At 38.4% G+C, this 16,998-nt stretch overlaps 2 pseudogenes; both read right to left on the bottom strand.

Annotated features, from left to right (window-relative positions):
- Positions 1-8,125: 8,125 nt before the first annotated feature.
- LOC117097992 lies at positions 8,126-9,031 on the bottom strand (annotated as a pseudogene).
- A 5,400-nt stretch (positions 9,032-14,431) lies between these two features.
- LOC117097353 lies at positions 14,432-15,363 on the bottom strand (annotated as a pseudogene).
- Between the last annotated feature and the right edge of the window lie 1,635 nt (positions 15,364-16,998).

Below are 16,998 nucleotides of genomic sequence, written 5' to 3'. Positions count from 1 at the left end.
AAATGAAAACATAAAATATCAAAATGTATTACCTTAGAGCAAGTAAAACAGTGTTTGGAGGCAAATTTATGCCTATAAATATCTATATTTAAAAATTAAGAAAGATTTGAAATTCATAAAATCACCTTCAGATATTAAAAAGAAATAAATTTAAAGCAAGCAGAAAAAAGAAAAAAAATGATTGAAGCAGAAACTAGTAAAAAAAGAGACAATTAACGAAAATTAATGAAGCCCAAATGTAGCTTTTTGAAAAGATCAACAAAATTGACAAAGCTTTATTTAAACTGACAAAAAGAAAAAGAGAGAATACTCAAGTTATCAAAATTCAAAATTGTCTTTGTTTGGGTTGCTCTAAAAAGCTACCATAGACTGCATATCTTTAAAAAAACAGAAATGTATTCCTCACAGTTTTGGAGACAAGGAAACCTAATATCAAGACAGGCAGATTTGGTGTTTGGTGAGGACCTATTTTCTGGTTCATGGATAGTAGTTTCTTGCCATGCCCTTATATGGTGAAAATGGGAAAACAGCTCTCTGGAACCTTTCTTATAAGGGCACTAAACCCAGCCTGACCTCATGATCTAATCATCTCCCTAAGTCTTTACATCCTAACACTATTATGTCTGTGATCAGGTTTTCAACATATGAATTTTGGAAAGACACAAGCATTCAGACCACAGCAGGAATAAAAGAGATAATATTGCTAGCAACATTACAGAACTAAAAAGGATTATAAGGAAATACTACTGCAATTGACTTCATGTTTATGTTCCCCATGATTTATATACTGAAATCCTATCCCCCAAAGTTGTGGCATATACATTATTCTCAACTTTACATGGAACATTCTCCAGGGTAGGTCATATGGTAGGCCACGAAACATGTCTTAACAAATTTAGGAAGCTATAGATCATATGGAGTATCTTTTCTGGTAAAAATAGTGTAAAACTAGAAATCAATAATAGGAGGAACTGTGGAAACTTTACAAATACATGGATATCAAACAAAGTGTCTTTGAATAACCAATGAGTCAATAAAGAAATTAAAAGTGAAATTAAAAAATGTTATGAGACAAACAAAAATAGAAACACAACATACATACTAAAATCTATGGGGTACAGCAAAAGAAGTTCCAAGATAGAAGTTTACAGCAATAAACACCTACATCAAAAATGAAGAATTATCTCAAATAAATGACCTAACATTGCACAGGTAGAACAAGAAAAACTAAAACCAAAAAGCAGAAGAAAAGATAATAAAGATTAGAGCAGAAATAAATGGAGACTAAAGAAACAAACTTCAACATCCTTCATGATAAAAAAAAAACTTCTCAACAAATTATGTGTAGAGAAGGTTCATAGCTCAATGCAATAAAGACCATATATGACAAACCCATAGCTAACATCATACTGAATAGAGAAAAGATGAAAGCTTTTTCTCTAAGATCTGGAGAAAGACAAGAATGCACACTTCCATCACTTCTATTCAACATAATATTGGAAGTCATAGCCACAGAAATTACACAAAATAAAAGTCTTCCAAATTGGAAGGGAGGAAGTCAAATTGTCTGTTTGCAGACAATATGATCTTATGTAGGGGTAAACCAAAAGACTCTACCAAAAAACTGCTAAAACTAATAAGTGAATTCACTAAAGTTGCAGGGTAAAAGTAAATATGCAAAAGTCAATAGCATTTTTATACCCTAATAGTGAACAATCTGAAAAAGAAATAAAAAACAATTCCATTTATAATAACTACAAAAATCTATAAGATACCTAGGAATAAAGTTAACCAGAGAGGTAAAAACTGTAGAATACTGATGAAAGAAATTGAAGAGGACACAAATAAATAGAAAGATATCCATGTTCATAGATTGGAAGAATTAATATTGTTAAAATGTCCGTATCATACCAAAGTATGTAAAGATTCTCTGTAATCTCTGTCAAATTTCCAGTGACATCCTTCACAGAAATAGAAATGCAGTCCTAAAATTCACATAGAATGACAAAAAACTCTGAATAACCAAACCAATCTTGAGCAAAAAAATCCCCACAACAACAAAGCTGGAGGCATCATACCAGCGAACTTCAAAATATATCACAAGCCTACAGTAACCAAAACAGCATGTATTGGCAGAAAAACAGGCATAAAAAACAATGGAACAGAATACAGAGCCCAGAAATAAATCCACACATCTACAGCCAACTGATTTAGGACAAAGGTGCCAAGAACACACATTGGGAAAAGGACAATTTCTTTAATAAATGGTGCTGAGGAAATTGAATATCCATATGCAGAAGAATACTAGATCCCTATCTTTCACCATACAAAAATCAACTCAAAATGACTTAAAAAACTTAAATATAAGACCCAAGACTATGAAACTACAGAAGAAAACATAGAGAAAATGCTTCATGTCATTGGACTAGGCAAGGATTTTTTTGATAAGACCTCAAAACACAGGCAACAAAACCAAACATAGAAATTGAGATACGCCAAACTAAAAAGCTTCTACACAGCAAAGAAAACAATCAACAGAGTGAAGAGGCAACCTACAGGATGGGATAAAATATTCAAAACTATGCATTGACAAGGCATTACTATTCAGAATATATAATGACCTTGAATCAACAAACAAAAAATAAACAACCTAATTTTAAAAATGGTCAAAAGACTTTAACAGGCATTTTCCAAAAGAAGACAGACAAATGGCCAACAGGCATATTAAAAAATACTAAATATCACTTATCATCAGGGATAATGACCCTGGTCACTAATAACCATGTAAATGCAAACCAAAACAATGAGACATGCCCTCACTCCAGTCAGAATAGCTGTTTTAAAAAAGACAACAGATAACAAGTGTTAGCAATTATGTGGAGAAAAGGGAAACCTTAATACACTGTTGGTGGGAATGTAAATTAGTACAGTCATTATGGGAAACAGTATGGAGGTTCCTGAAAAATTAAAAATAGAACTATCATATGATCCAACAATCCCACTATTGGCTATATATCTGAAGGAAATGAAATCAGTATATCGAAGAGACATCTGCACTCTCATGTTTATTGCATTACTATTCACAATAGCCAAGATATGGAATCAATCTAAGTGTCCAACAATGGGTGAATGGATAAAGAAAATGTGATATAATATAATGGAATATTATTCAGCCATAAAAAGGAAGGAAATCTTGTCATTTGTTACAACATGGATAAACTTGGAGACATCATGTTCAGTGAAATAAGCCAGGCACAGAAAGACAAATACCACATGTTCTTACTCATATGCATAATCTAAACACATTAATCTCATAGAAGTAGTGAATAGAACAATGGTCACCAGAAACTGGGCAGAGTAGAAGTAAGGAGGAAAGGGGAGAGGATGGTCAACAAGTACAAAGTTACAGTCAGAAAGGAAGAAAAGGTTCTGATGTCCTGTAGTACAGTAGGGTGACTATAATCAACAAAAAAGTATTGTATATCTCAAAAGAGCAGGAAGAGAGGATTTTGTATGTTCCTACCACAAATAAATGATAAATATTTGAGGTGATGAGTATGCTAATTACCTTTATTTGATCACTGTACAATGTATACAGGTATCAAAACATCACATTTTACCATATAAATAGGTACTATCATTATGTGTCAATTAAAATAATTTTTTTAAAAGTGGTTCTGGGACAGTGAGATATCTACATGCAAAAGAGTGAATGTGGGCCCCTACATCATACCACTTACAAACATGTACTCAAAATGAATCGAAGTCCTAAATGTAAGAGCTAAAGGTATAAAACTGTTAGAAGAAAATATAAGGATAAATCGTAACAACCCTGTAGTAGGTAACAGTTCCTTAGATGTGACACTAAAAGCTCAAGCGACAAAACAGATAAATTGGATTTAATCATCATGTAAAACATTTGTGTTTCAAAAGACACCAGCAAGAAGGTAAAAGACAACCATGTAATGTGAAAAAAATATTTACCAGTCATATATCTGAGAAGAGATTCATATGTAGAATATAAAAATAATCTTCACAAGTCAATAATTAAAATATAAATTACATAATTTAAAAGATAGGCAAAAGATATAAAGGCAAAAGATATAAGTAAACACTTCTCCAAATAAGATATGTGAATGGCCAATAAATACATCAAGATATGCCAAAATCAATTAACTATAAGGAAAACAAAAATGAAAACCACAATGAGATACCTCTTCACACTCCCTAACATGGCTATAGTCAAAAACACTGAAATATCAAGTGTTGGAGAAGTTGTGGACAAATTGAAACACTGTTGGCAGAAATGTAAAATGGTACAGCCACTTTGCAAAACTGTTTGGTAGTCCCTCAAAAGGTTAAATATAGAGTTACCATATGATTCAGCAATTCCACTCTTAGGTGTGTACCTAGAAGATATGAAAGCTTATGTCCACACAAAAACTTACCCACAAATGCTGATAGGAGCATTTTATTTGTAAGAGCTAAAAAGTGTAAAAATGCAAATATCTATCAGTTGATAAATGGATAAATAAAATACGGTTTAGCCACAAATGGGAATATTATTTACCAATTAGAAGGAACGAAGTACTGGTACATGCTATGGCATAGATGAACCTTAAAAATGAGATAGGAGGCAGGACTCAACATGGGGCTCAGACACTGGACCAAATTGAGTACTAGCTAAAACAGATCTGATGCAGAAGCACCTGCCCATAAGACATGCCCACTAATGTGTCATGTCAGTTTACCATTGCCATGGCAACAACATACCATCCCTTTCCATAGCAATGACCCGACAACCCAGAAGTTACCACTCTCATCGTATAAATTTTTGCACAAACCACTCCTTAATTTTCATATAATTAACAGTGGGAATAAATATGACTGTAAAACTGTCTCTGGGCTGTTATTCTGGGAGTATGGAGTAGCCTTGCTCTGCAAGGAGCAGTACTTCTGCTGCTGCTGTTGTATGCTGCCACTTCAATAAAAGTTGCTGTTTAATGCCACTGGCTCGCCCTTGAATTATTTCCTGGGCTAAGCCAAGAACCCGCCCGGGCTAGGACTCAATTTTGGGGCTTGCCTGTCTTGCATCATCTGGTGACCAGCGAAGGGAGGAAGACAGTGGAGACGGCAGTGATTAGTGGAGATGGCAGTTATTGATTGGTGGAGATGGTGAGACCTGGATGCTGAGACAGTACAGAGAGGTAGCGATTGGAGAGAGACAATGAAAGGTGGCAGTCAGAGAGGCGGTGAGATAACAACAAGAGACAGCAGTTGGTGAGAGTGAAAGATGGCAATCTGCAATATCACAAGGAGAGAGACAGCAAAAAAGTCTGTGATCTTGAGGCTGCAAGAGCTGTAACACTGAGGCTGTAACAATAAATAGCTTCTAATACTACAGAGCTATAACAATAACCAAAGACTCTTTTAAGAGCCATCATCTTTCCCTGGCAGGCAGCAGAGCAAAGTGGAAGAGCAAGTAGCCATGGTGCTGCTGCCTCATGGGACCCACTGCTCCAACCAGCAGGTCAGTGGATTACAGGTCCCTGTGCTGCCCCTCTCACAATATGGCAGCTGAGCCCACCCAAGCTGGGGGAACCTGGAGAGACCTATACCCAAGTCATGCATGGGAGATCACTTGGTGCAATGGGTGAATGTCTCCTCTCTTCTCCTCCCCAACCATAATATTAGGTAAGGTAGGAAATAAAGGCCTTTGGCTAAGTGGTCAGTTAAAAGTTAGCCGCAGTAACTTTTACTTGAAGCACATCCTTGTCACCACTTTTCCTGTCCCCCCCCACTTCATTTTATTGCTCCCCATTTGTTTTATTTTTAGTTCTAAAAATGTATGTTTTGTTGCAATCATTTGTTTGTGGTCATGTTTGCTTTCACTTTCCGTTAACTGTATTTGGCAACTGTTTAAGGCGGGATACTTGGTAGTGAGAGATCCCCCATTGTGTGGACTCTAGAACACCAGAGTCAAATTGTTCTGCAATTCCAACTTGGTCTGGGGTTCACTCTTGGCCACCCCTAGGGTGCCTCAAGGTTTTTGGCATTTGGTGAGAGAACACTCATTGGCTGAACTTCGGACACTCTAGGTTTTCAGCATAGGTATTTTTGGTCACTCCACTAAATGCTCTGGGGTTTCTGGCATTGACATTCCCGCTAGGACTCTGGGTTATAGTCCCTCCCCCTAAGGGACTATTGGTCTTGCCATTTTCTACCTTAAAGTTGGAAGTATTATTTTTCTAATAGTCAGCGGCAAGCCCCTTCCTATGTGCTGTCATATAACTGCCTTGCTCAAGCCCTTCTTGTTCAAAGAAACTGAGAGTTCCCAGACTCCTGGCCTGATGAACAGCACCTACAGTGAGAGGCAAGTGGCCACCTGAATATTTTTTGGTGTCTCCACTTCTGGGTAGGTTCTCCAGCAAGTCAGGGCCTCTGAAGTCTCCCCTTGGGCAATGCAGTTTACCCTTCCCTTCCTCCTTTCTACAATTACTATTTGTTAGTCCCCCCTTGTATATCGCTCACTCTCTGTGGAATTTAGGCTCAACATCCAACTGCCATTTGTAGTTTGTAATCTACTTTTGTAACACCTTGCTATCTGTAGAAAGTGTGAATTTAAAAAGGGAAAAGTAACTAGGCATTTGCTAAACTTAGGCTAACTAAAACCCCCTGTAGAGATTCTTAGTGTACATGGGGACAACAGTAAACATCCCAGAGGATTCACAATTAGGGTGTCTTTTAGACAACTGAAGTTTAAATTAGTGCAAAGAAAACTGGCACGAGTAAAGTATGGGGGAAAATGTCCCCCATGATCCAATCACCTCCTACCAAGTCTCTCCCTCAACACATGGGGATTATAATTTGAGATGACATTTGGGTGGGGACCCAGAGCCAAACCATATTATTCTGACCCCGGACCCTCCCAAATCTTGTGTCATTCTCATATTTCAAATCACAATCATGCCTTCCCAACAGTCCCCCAAACACTTAACTGATGATGGTATTAAACCAAAAGTCCAAATCCAAAGTCTCTTCTGAGACAAGTCAAGTCCCTTCCACCTATCAGCCTGTAAAATCAAAAGCAAGTTAGTTACTTCTAAGATACAATGGGGGTACTGGCATTGGGTAAATGTTCCTATTCTAAATGGGAGAAATTGGCCAAAACAATGGGGCTACAGGCCCCATGGAAGTCCAAAACCTGTCAGGGCACTCATTAAATCTTAAAACTCCAAAATGATTTCTTTTGACTCCATCTCTAACATCCTAAACATGCTGATGGAAGGGGTGACCTCCCACAGCCCTGGGTAGCTCTGCCCCTGTGACTCTGAGGGTACAGTCCCTGTGGCTGTTTTCACAGGCTAGTGTTGAGTGCCTGCAGCTTTTCCACGTGTAAGGTGCAATCTGTCAGTGGATCTACCTTTCTGTAGCCTGGAGGACAGTGGTCTTCTTCTCACAGCTCCACTAGGCAGTGTCCCAGTGAAGAGTCTGTGTGGGAGCTCCAACCCCATATTTCCCTTCTATGCTGCTCTAGCAGAAATTCTCCATGAGGGCTCTGACCCTGCAGCAGACTTCTGCCTGGACATCCAGATGTTTCCATACATCTTCTGAAATCTAGGTGGAGGCTTCCAAACCTCTGCTCTTGTCTTCTGTGCACCTGCAGGCCCAACACCACATAGAAGCCACCAAGGCTTGGGGCTAGCATCCTCTGAAGCAATGACCCCGAACTGTACCTTGACTCCTTTTAGCCACAGCTGGAGTTGGAGTGGCTGAGACACAGTGTGCTGGATCCTGAGGCTGCGCAGAGTAGCAGGGCCCTGGGCCTAGCCCAGGAAACCATTTTTCCTTCCTAGGCCTCTGGGCCTGTGATGGAAGGGGCTGCTGTGAAGATCTCTGATATGCCCTGGAGACAATTCCCCATTGTCTTGGCTATTAACATTCAGCTCCTCATTACTTATACAAATTTCTGTAGCTGGCTAAAATTCCTCTCAGAAAATGCGTTTTTCTTTTCTACCATATAGTTAGGCTACAAGTTTTCCAAGCTTTTATGCTCTGTTTCCCCCCTTTTTTTTCTGTCCATAAGTTTATTGTCTTTATCTGAAAACCCTTATAGAAAATTGGTTTAGCTCTCAGCAGTCTGCTCCTGAGCTCTGAGGAAGCCTGTCTTCTTTTGAGCTACCTAATCTTTCTTCTGAGCAAGGGACATTTTGGGATGGTTCCACTTCTTCTTTCTAATTTCTTTCTTGGGCTTCTTTTTGTAGACTGGATTCTCTCATATAGCAGCACGAGCTTTCTTATACACTTCCATCATGTCTAGAGTTATACTCTTCTTTATGTATTGAGAGAACTGTTTCTTGTAAGCATCTTCACCTTCTTCCATTAAGTAGCATATGTAATCTGCAACATTCTGGCCCATGATGTGCTTCTGGTGTACTTCTGAATTAAATTATTTGCTTTCAGAATCATAACCAGGGAATCATTTGGTACTGTGAGGGATACGCAAGCCTCCATCCACAGCTCCCTTCAGGGCACCAAAAACTTTATTGCCAGTGGTAGTTCTGGCAAGGCCTGCATCCAAACAGCAGGTAAAGGCACCCGGATGACCATCAATGCTTTCCACGTTATATTCATTGCCAGTCACCTTCACTTGGCCTTCATAGATCTTGCCCACATCAAACCTTTTGAGAAGCCTGTGGGTCAGGAGCAGGCCAGTATAATATGCTGCAGCATAATTTGTCAGGTCAACCTTCACACCATATTTTGGCAGTTCAAGTGCATATGCTGCACAGACTATCATATCCCCCTCTATACAGGCATAAGCAATCTGACAAATGATACCTCTTTTTGTTACATGAACGATCATCCTATATTTGAGTGTGTTGTACTTATTTTTATCCTGTATCACCAAGCATTTCTGAGCACAGTAATCATTTTTACCTTCTCATCGTCTTCTAAATTTGACTTGGTATCTCTCAAAGTAGGCCTTATTCTTAACAACTTTAACAAACCCCATCCTGTGGAACAGAGACCTCTGCTTCCCTTTTAAATATAAGTTCCAATTTTGAACCATATCTTTGTGAGTGCATATAGCTGAATGCTTTCAGAATCAGTCAGGCCACATCTTGAATGCTTGGCTGCTTAGAAATTTCTTCTGCCAGATACCCTAAATAATCTCTCTCAAGTTCAAACTTCCACAGATCTCTAGGGCAGAGAAAAAATGCTGCCTGTATCTTTGCTAAAGCATAGCATAAGTGACCTTTGCTCCATTTCCCAAAAAGTTCCTCATCTCCATCTAAAACTGCCAGAGGCTTTCGAGCAAAGCAACTCCATTTTGAGTGAGGGCTAGGAAAATGAGGCTGAGACTTGCTGGGCTACATTTCCAGAAAATTAGATGTTACTAGCCTCTAGATGTTTTTGGTTAAGGGAACAAATTTATGACGTTTATTGAAACAGACCCAGACTTGGGATTGTCCAGATATCCTGATATCTGGAGAACAAGGACATTCCTAATTTTGCTTTGAAGATAATAATATTGATTCTTATAAAATATAGTAATTAAGAAAATTAATCCTTTATCACAAACTCTTGTAGCAGAGCACATCTCCCTAAGAGCTATTTTTATCCTATAAATATACAAGCATTGTACCTAGGGTGGAAGGGTTCCTCTTCTTACTTTCAGGAACATCCTACTCTGTCTATGGAGTAGCTGTCCTTTCATTGCTTTACTTTCTTAATAAACGTGCTTTTACTTTGCACTGTGGACTAACCCTGAATTATTTCTTGTGTGATATCCAAGAACCCTCTCTTGGGGTCTGGATCAGGACCCCTTTTCAGTTAACAAAACCACCTCAGCCTGGACTTCATTGTCTATATCACTGTCAGCATTTTGGTCGTAACAATTTAACAAGTCTCTAAGAAGTTCCAAATTTTCCCGCATCTTTCTGTCTTCTTCTGAGTTCTCCAAACTATTCCAACCTCTTCCTGTTGCCCAGTTCTAAAGTCACTTCAACATTTTCAGGTTATCTTTATAGCATGACCACACTCCTAGTACCAATTCTCTGTATTAGTCAATTTTCACACTGCTATAAAGATACTTACCTGAGACTGGGTAATTTATAAGCAAAGAGGTTTAATTGACTCACAGTTCTGCATGACTTTGGAGGCCTCAGGAAGTTTATGATCATGGAGAAAGGTGAAGGGGAAGCAGACACCTTCTTCACAAGGTGGCAGGAGAGACCTGGTGAGTGCAGAAAAAACTGCCACTTTTAAAACTATCAGATCTTGGCACAAGACAGGGATGCCCTCTCTCACCACTCCTATTCAACATAGTGTTGGAAGTTCTGGCTAGGGCAATCAGGCAAGAGAAAGAAATCAAGGGTATCCAGTTAGGAAAAGAAGAAGTCAAATTGTCCCTGTTTGCAGATGACATGATTGTATATTTAGAAAACCCCATTGTCTCAGCCCAAAATCTCCTTAAGCTGATAAGCAACTTCAGCAAAGTCTCAGGATACAAAATTAATGTGCAAAAATCACAAGCATTCTTATACACCAGTAACAGACAAGCAGAGAGCCAAATCAGGAATGAACTCCATTCACAATTGCTTCAAAGAGAATAAAATACCTAGGAATCCAGCTTACAAGGGATGTAAAGGACCTCTTTAAGGAGAACTACAAACCACTGCTCAGTGAAATCAAAGAGGACACAAACAAATGATAGAACATACCATGCTCATGGATAGGAAGAATCAATATCGTGAAAATGGCCATACTGCCCAAGGTGATTTATAGATTCAATGCCATCCCCATCAAGCTACCAATGACTTTCTTCACAGAATTGGAAAAAATGGCTTTAAAGTTCATATGGAACCAAAAAAGAGCCCGCATTGCCAAGACAATCCTAAGTCAAAAGGACAAAGCTGGAGGCGTCACGCTACCTGACTTCAAACTATACTACAAGGCTACAGTAACCAAAACAGCATGGTACTGGTACCACAACAGAGATATAGACCAATGGAACAGAACAGAGTCCTCAGAAATAATACCACACATCTACAGCCATCTGATCTTTGACAAACCTGAGAGAAACAAGAAATGGGGAAAGGATTCCCTATTTAATAAATGGTGCTGGGAAAATTGGCTAGCCATAAGTAGAAAGCTGAAACTGGATCCTTTCCTTACCCCTTATACGAAAATTAATTCAAGATGGATTACAGACTTAAATGTTAGACCTAATACCATAAAAACCCTAGAAGAAAACCTAGGTAGTACCATTCAGGACATAGGCATGGGCAAGGACTTCATGTCTAAAACACCAAAAGCAATGGCAGCAAAAGCAAAAATTGACACATGGGATCTAATTAAACTAAAGAGCTTTTGCACAGCAAAAGAAACTACCATCAGAGTGAACAGGCAACCTACAGAATGGGAAAAAATTTTTGCAACCTACTCATCTGACAAAGGGCTAATATCCAGAATCTACAAAGAACTCAAACAAATATACAAGAAAAAAACAAACAACCCCATCAAAAAGTGGGGAAAGGATATGAACAGACATTTCTCAAAAGAAGACATCCATACAGCCAACAGACACATGAAAAAATGCTCATCATCACTCGCCATCAGAGAAATGCAAATCAAAACCACAATGAGATACCATCTCACACCAGTTAGAATGGCAATCATTAAGAAGTCAGGAAACAACAGGTGTTGGAGAGGATGTGGAGAAATAGGAACACTTTTACACTGTTGGTGGGATTGTAAACTAGTTCAACCATTATGGAAAACAGTATGGCGATTCCTCAAGGATCTAGAACTAGATGTACCATATGACCCAGCCATCCCACTACTGGGTATATACCCAAAGGATTATAAATTACTCTACTACAAAGACACATGCACACGTATGTTTATTGCAGCACTATTCACAATAGCAAAGACTTGGAATCAACCCATCTGTGACAGACTGGATTAAGAAAATGTGGCACATATACACCATGGAATACTATGCAGCCATCAAAAAGGATGAGTTTGCGTCCTTTGTAGGGACATGGATGCAGCTGGAAACCATCATTCTTAGCAAACTATCACAAGAAGAGAAAACCAAACACCGCATGTTCTCACTCATAGGTGGGAACTGAACAATGAGATCACTTGGACTCGGGAAGGGGAACATCACACACTGGGGCCTATCATGGGGAGGGGGGAGGAGGGAGGGATTGCATTGGGGAGTTATACATGATATAAACGTCATGCACATGTACCCTAGAACTTAAAGTATAAAAAAAAAAAAAAAAAAAACTATCAGATCTTGTGGGAACTTCCTAACTATCACAAGAACAGCATGGGAGAAACCACCTCCATGATCCAATCACCTCCTACCAGGTCCCTCTCTTGACATACAGAGATTACAATTTAAGGTGAGATTTGGGTGGGGATATGGACCCAAACCCATATCACATCCCAATCTTGCTTATTTCCTTCCTTCTGCTTGTTTTAGATTTAGTTTACTGTTTTGTTTTCAGTGTCTTAAAATTGGAGGTCTTATTATTGATTGGAGATTTTCTTTTATAGGTATTTACAGCTATAAATTACCCCTTTAACTATTGTTTTAGCCATATCCCATACTTTTTTTGTTGTGCTGGGATTTTGTTTTCATTCATTTCACAGATTGTCTTTTTTTCCTCCTGTCTTCTTAAGCTACAATTGACAAAAAATTGTTTATATTTATGGTGTACAATGTGATGTTTAAACATATGTATACATTGTGAAATGTTTAAGCCAAAGTAATCAACACATTTAGCACTGCATATATTTATCTTTTTTTTTTTTGTGGCGACAGCATTTAAAATATACTCTCTTAGCAATTTTCAAGTATACAATACATTATTAACTATAGTCACCATGCTGTACAACACATCTCCATAGCTTATTCATCCTAATTGAAATATTATACCTTTAGACCAACATCTCTACATTTTCTTCCACCTCACCCCCACCCTAGCCCCTGGTAACTACTATTTCACTCTCTGCTTCTATAAGTTGAACTTCTTTGGATTCCACATGTAATATCATACTGTATTGTCTTTCTCTGCCAGGATTATTTCAGTTAGCATAATGTTGTCAAGTTCCCTCATGTTGTTGAAAATAACAGGAATTTTTTGTTACTTAAGCCTAACTAGTATTCTATTGTACATATATACCATATCTTCTTTATCCATTCATCCCTCAATGGATACTTAGGTTGATTCCATATCTTAGTTATTGCGAATGATGCTACAATGCACATGAAGGTGCAGATATCTCTTTGACATACTGATTCTACTTCCTTTGAATAAAGAAAATATGGCCCAGCCCAGTGGCTCATGCCTGTAATCCCAGCACTTTGGGAGGCTGAGGTGGGTGGATCTCTGGAGGTCAGGAGCTCGAGACCAGCCTGAAGAACATGGTGAAATCTCATCTCTACTAAAAGTACAAAAATTAGCCAGGCATGGTGGTGGGCAACTGTAGTCCCAGCTACTCGGGAGGCTGAGGCAAGAGAATCGCTTGAACCTGGGAGGCGGAGGTTGCAGTGAGCCGAGATCATGCCACTGCACTCCAGCCTGGATGACAAGAGTGAGACTCAGTCAAAAAAACAAAAAAGAAAATACATTTTTTTCTTTGTGTATATACTATAGGTTTTTAAAACTCAGAAGTAAAAAAGCTGGCTCATACAATCATATTTTTAATTTTTTCATGAACTTCCATATACTATTTTTCATATGGCTGTTCTAATTTACATTCCCACCAACAGTGTGTTAGGGTTTCCTTTTCTCCACATCTTTGCCAACACTTATTATTTTTTGTGTTTTTGATGATAACCATTCTAACAGGTGTGGGGTGATAGATTCTTGGGGTTTTGATTTTCATTTCACTGATGATTAGTGATGTTGAGCATTTTTTCATATACACGTTGCCATTTGTATGTTTTCTTTAGAGAAAAGTCTTTTCAAGAGCTTAGCTCGTTTTAAAATCAGGTTACTTGCTTTCTTGCTAATATTTGATTTCCTTATATGCTAGAATTTTTTATGGGGGGTACTTCAGTTTCTCACCCTTATCATCAAGACTCACTGCCTCCCATCATCAATATTTATTGAGCATTTATGGTGTACTAGGCACAACAGAACATACAGAAAACATTGTCCCTGCTCTTGAGAAGCTTACATTCTAAAACGGTGTAGAAAAGAAGCTTACATTCTAAAGAGGTGTAGAAAAAATACACCTCTTTTAAAATGGCATTTTTGTTTGGTGTTTTCTGCAAAGTACTGAGGAAATATTTTGAAAAGTGTCTTTAGGTATAACTTAGCCCCATTATTATTTAGAGAATAGAGGAAGAGAAAGAGGAAGGATTTGAAAGACAGACAATGACAGGTCATTTAGGATAGGTAGGGTTTTAAAGGGAGATAAACACAATCTCATCAATTAAGGAGAGATGAGCTACAGTAAACAGGATGAGGGAAATAGTTCGTGGGATGCAAGCAAAGGAAGCAGGGTGTCTTAGACATTGAGTGGAGCCAGAAAGATCATGCGGCCTTTTTCCAAGTACATGGCCAGCAAGTAGGAATGGTTTTTTTAGTAGAGATGGGGTTTCACCATGTTGGCCAGGCTGGTCTCGATCTCCTGACCTCTTGATCCACCTACCTCAGCCTCCCAAAGTGCTGGGATTACAGGTGTGAGCACTGCACCTGGCTGACAGCAGGCTTTCTCTGGGGAGTTCAGAATCTCACAATAGAACAGAGAAGTTAAGGGCCAGACCCAATCTGATAGGATGTGTTGGTTGCATTTCCTTTTTGCTGATTTCAAAAGCTTCTTGGTAGGATTGTTGTGACTGATTCACAATCCCTTTCTTGTCATCACCAGCAGCAACCTCAGCTAAGTAACAGTAGTAATCTCCTTTCATTTTCAAATAGAAGACTCTGCTCTCTGCTTGTGAAGCATTGGGGATCAAGACCTTTTCCAAAAGAGACAGTACATCATTGCAGATATCTATTAGCTCTGTCTCAATTTTCTCTGCATTGTCGGGCCATCTGCTGTTTTTTCTCAGCACCTTCCATCTTTTGTTCAATACTTGAAACGACCTTCAAGATGACCTACGGGCTCCTACATTTTTGCAAGCAACTGAGAGAAGGCTCCTCTCCTCACTGGATAATTCAGCTTCTTGCTCTATTACAGATCTCATGCAGGCTACCATGTCATCATATCGCTCAGCCTGCTCGGCCAGTTTGGCCTTCTGAACCAGCTCATTTTTATCCATGACTAGATGTTCTGTTTCTGGATTGGGTGGTGGCTGCAGACCAATGGGGGCTCAGCAGTCTCTGGGGGGGCAGCAGTGGTGGCAGTGGGAAGCTCAATTTCCTTATAAACTAGAATATTCACCCCTTTTAGGAAGTATGGTTTGCAAATATTGTCTCCCATTCCACAGCTGGTCTATTCACTCTACTGAGCCTTTTTTGTGCAGACAGATGCTTTTTATTTTGATGCAGTCCCATTTGTCTACTTCTGCTTTTGTTGCCTATGCTTTGGGGTCATATTTTTTAAAAACCACACCCAGATCCATATCAAGAAGGCTTTTTACCTTTTCCTGTTTTTCTCCTCTTAGTTTTACAGTTTCATGTCTTACATTTAAGTATTTAATCCATTTTAATTTGATTTTTGGACATAGTATGAGATAAGGATCCAATTTTATTTTCTGTATGCGGTTATCTAGTTGTCCCAACAACATTTATTAAAGACAGCGACCTTTCCCATTGTGTCTTCTTGGTATCTTTGTCAAAGATGAATTGAACAAAAATGTGTAGATTCATTTCTGGCTCTCAATTCTGTTGTATTGGTTTGCACATGCATTCTTATATCAGCACCATGCTGTTTTGATTTTGTTAACTTTGTAGTACATTTTGAAATAAAGTAGTGTGACGCCTCTTGCTTTATTCCTTTTTGCTTATGATTGTTTTGGCTATTTGAGGCTTTCGTGGTTCCATACAAATTTTAGGACTGCTTTTCCTATTTCTGTGAAAAAATGTCATTGGAATTTTCATATGAATTGTATTGAATCTCCACATTACTCTGGGTAGTATGAACATTTTAACAATATTAATATCTCTAATCCATGAAAGTGAAATATGTTTCCATTTATCTGTGTCTTGTTCAACATCATCCATCAATATTTTAGTTTTCAGTGTGTAGGTATTTCATCTCCTTGGTCAAATTTATTCCTAAGTATTTTATTCTTTCTAATGCTATTGCAAATGAGATTGTGTTGTTAACTTCTTTTTATTGATAGCTCATTGTTAGTGTATAAAAATGCAACAGATTTTTACTTGTTGATTTTTATTCTGTAACTTTATTGAATTTGTGTGTTAGTTCTAAGAATTATTTGGTGGAGTTGTTAGGGTTTTCTATATACAAGATTATGTTATCTGCAAACAGATAATTTCACTCCTTCCTTTCCAATCTGCTTGTCTTTTTTTTTTCCCGCAATTGCTGTGGCTAGGACTTCCTGTATTATACTGAATAGAAAGGGCAAGAGTGGGCACCCTTATCTTGTTCCTGATCTTAGAAGAAAAACTATCAGTTTTTCACTATTTAATATGACATATTAGCTGTGAACTTGTCACATATGGTCTTTATTATGTTGAGATACACTCCTTCTGCTATGGTTTGAATATTTTTTCCCTCCAAAACTCACGGTGAAATTTAATCCTCACAGTGGCAGTACTGAGAGGTGGGGCTGAGCCCTCATGAATAGACTAATCCATTTATAAATTAATGGGTTAATAGATGATCATGGGAGGACTGGTGGCTTCACAAAAAAGGAAGAGAGATCTGAGCTAGCATCTTCAGCTCCTCCTCATGTGATGACCTGAGTTGGTTAATGACTCTACAGAGTTCCTATCAGCAAGAAGGCACTCATCAGATACAACCCCTACCCTTGGACTTCTCAGCCTCCATAACTGTGAAAAA

Source organism: Trachypithecus francoisi, unplaced genomic scaffold (assembly GCF_009764315.1).
Source record: "Trachypithecus francoisi isolate TF-2019V2 unplaced genomic scaffold, Tfra_2.0 Lachesis_group15, whole genome shotgun sequence".
Classification (NCBI taxonomy): Eukaryota; Metazoa; Chordata; class Mammalia; order Primates; family Cercopithecidae; genus Trachypithecus; species Trachypithecus francoisi.
Note: the sequence above shows the minus strand (reverse complement) of the source record. Positions and strands in the feature narration are given on the sequence as shown.